This window comes from Octopus bimaculoides, unplaced genomic scaffold (genome assembly GCF_046866305.1).
Source record: "Octopus bimaculoides isolate indiv1 unplaced genomic scaffold, ASM4686630v1 contig148, whole genome shotgun sequence".
NCBI classification, from domain to species: domain Eukaryota; kingdom Metazoa; phylum Mollusca; class Cephalopoda; order Octopoda; family Octopodidae; genus Octopus; species Octopus bimaculoides.
Genome location: NW_028315398.1, coordinates 12,501 through 15,498, shown reverse-complemented (window position 1 = coordinate 15,498; position 2,998 = coordinate 12,501).

The following is a 2,998-nucleotide window of genomic DNA, read 5'->3' as shown; positions in this document are numbered from 1 at the left end:
ATTCTTTTTGCTCGCTCCCAATCGCTTCCTTCTCGTCCGCCTAGTCCGCCGGCTAGGCCGCACACACTCCCGGCCGACAGCGCTTTCGATCGCAAACTCACGGGTACGGTACCGGCCGCGTGGCTCGTATCGCAGCCGACACGTCGGCCTTTCCATCGCGGTGCCGGCGGTTCGGCGGCGGCAGTCCGCCGCCGAGGCGTCGCTCTCAATTCGGCCTCTTTCGATCGGCTCTGCGGGTACGCGGCGGCGCCCGGCCGGCCGGCCGCCGGCCGACCGTCTGCCTTTCAATCGGCTGCGGTTCGGGGTGCGGGTCATAGGGTACGACCGTCCGATCGACGACTACCCTACATAGTAGTCTGGACCCCCTTGGCGTATGAGGGTCACCTAGAGGGTGACTATCCCACCGCACCCCGAGCCGCAAACTCGCGAACTCGGGAACTCGGACCCCCAAACGGGTACGCTAGCGGCCGCGTGGCTCGTATCGCAGCGCCGACACGTCGGCCTTTTCCATCTAGCCGGCGGCCGTCCGCCGCCGAGGCGTCCGCATTCTCTTTACTCGCTGCCAATCGCTTCCCTCTCGCTGCCGCTTCTTCTTCTTCTTTCTCGTCCGCCTTGGCCGCCGTGTAACACACACACACACACAGACACACACACTCTCGGCCGACAGCGCTTTCGATCGCCAACTCACGGGTACGCTACCGGCTGCGTGGCTCGTAAGGCAGCCGATACGTAGGCCTTTCCATCGCACCGGCGGTTCGGCTGCGGCCGTCCGCCGCCGAGGCGTCCGCATTCTCTTTACTCGCTGCCAATCGCTTCCCTCTCGCTGCCGCTTGCTGCTGCTTCTTCCTCCTCTGCTTCTTCTTCTTTCTCGTCCGCCTTGGCCGCCTTGGCCGCCGTGTAACACACACACACAGACACACACACACACTCCCGGCCGACAGCGCTTTCGATCGCCAACTTACGGGTACGCTACCGGCCGCGTGGCTCGTAAGGCAGCCGATACGTAGGCCTTTCCATCGCACCGGCGGTTCGGCTGCGGCCGTCCGCCGCCGAGGCGTCCGCATTCTCTTTGCTCGCTCACAATCGCTTCCTTCTCGCTGCCGCCACGACTCGCTGCTTCGGCTTCTTCATCTTCTTCCTTCTTCCTTCTCGTCCGCCTTGGCGGCCCGTATCGCAGCCGACACGTCGGCCTTTCCATCTCGCCTGCGGCAGTCCGCCGCCGAAGCGTCCGCATTCTTTTTGCTCGCTCCCAATCGCTTCCTTCTCGTCCGCCTAGTCCGCCGCCGGCTAGGCCGCACACACTCCCGGCCGACAGCGCTTTCGATCGCAAACTCACGGGTACGGTACCGGCCGCGTGGCTCGTATCGCAGCCGACACGTCGGCCTTACCATCGCGGTGCCGGCGGTTCGGCGGCGGCTGTCCGCCGCCGAGGCGTCGCTCTCAATTCGGCCTCTTTCGATCGGCTCTGCGGGTACGCGGCGGCGCCCGGCCGGCCGGCCGCCGGCCGACCGTCTGCCTTTCAATCGGCTGCGGTTCGGGGTGCGGGTCATAGGGTACGACCGTCCGATCGACGACTACCCTACATAGTAGTCTGGACCCCCTTGGGGTATGAGGGTCACCTAGAGCCTGACTATTCCGCCGGGCCCCGACCCGCAAACTCGCGAATCGGGAATCGGGCCCCGTCACGGGTACGGTAGCGGCCGCGTGGCTCGTATCGCAGCGCCGACACGTCGGCCTTTCCATCAAGCCGGCGGTTCGGCGGCGGCCGTCCGCCGCCGAGGCGTCCGCATTCTCTTTACTCGCTGCCAATCGCTTCCCTCTCGCTGCCGCTTCTTCTTCTTCTTCTTTCTCGTCCGCCTTGGCCGCCGTGTAACACACACACACAGACACACACACTCTCGGCCGACAGCGCTTTCGATCGCCAACTGACGGGTACGCTACCGGCTGCGTGGCTCGTAAGGCAGCCGATACGTAGGCCTTTCCATCGCACCGGCGGTTCGGCTGCGGCCGTCCGCCGCCGAGGCGTCCGCATTCTCTTTACTCGCTGCCAATCGCTTCCCTCTCGCTGCCGCTTGCTGCTGCTTCTTCCTCCTCTGCTTCTTCTTCTTTCTCGTCCGCCTTGGCCGCCTTGGCCGCCGTGTAACACACACACACAGACACACACACACACTCCCGGCCGACAGCGCTTTCGATCGCCAACTTACGGGTACGCTACCGGCCGCGTGGCTCGTAAGGCAGCCGATACGTAGGCCTTTCCATCGCACCGGCGGTTCGGCGGCGGCCGTCCGCTGCCGAGGCGTCCGCATTCTCTTTACTCGCTGCCAATCGCTTCCCTCTCGCTGCCGCCTGCTGCTTCTTCTTCTTCTTTCTCGTCCGCCTTGGCCGCCGTGTAACACACACACACAGACACACACACTCTCGGCCGACAGCGCTTTCGATCGCCAACTCACGTGTACGCTACCGGCCGCGTGGCTCGTATGGCAGACGACACGTCGGCTGTTCCATCGCGGTGCCGGCGGTTCGGCTCCGGCCGTCCGCCGCCGAGGCGTCCGCATTCTCTTTGCTCGCTCACAATCGCTTCCTTCTCGCTCGGCCTGCTTCTTCTTTCTCGTCCGCCTAGGCCGCCTTAGTGTGACACACACAGACACACACACACACTCCCGGCCGACAGCGCTTTCGATTGCAAACTCACGGTCACGGTACCGGCCGCGTGGCTCGTATGGCAGCCGACACGTCGTCGGCCTCTTCATAGCGCCGGCGGCCGACCGCCGCGTCCGCATTCTCTTTTCTCGCTCCCAATCGCTGCCTCCACGACTCGCTCGGCCTGCTTCTTCTTTCTCGTCCGCCGCGTGGCACACACAGACACTCCCGTCCGACAGCGCTTTCGATTGAAACCTGAGGTTCGCCGGCGGAAACACGCCGGCAGACCCGTCTATCCGCCGCTCTCGATCGGCTTAGCGAGTACGCGGCGGCGACCGGCACACGGTTCCCGGTTTGT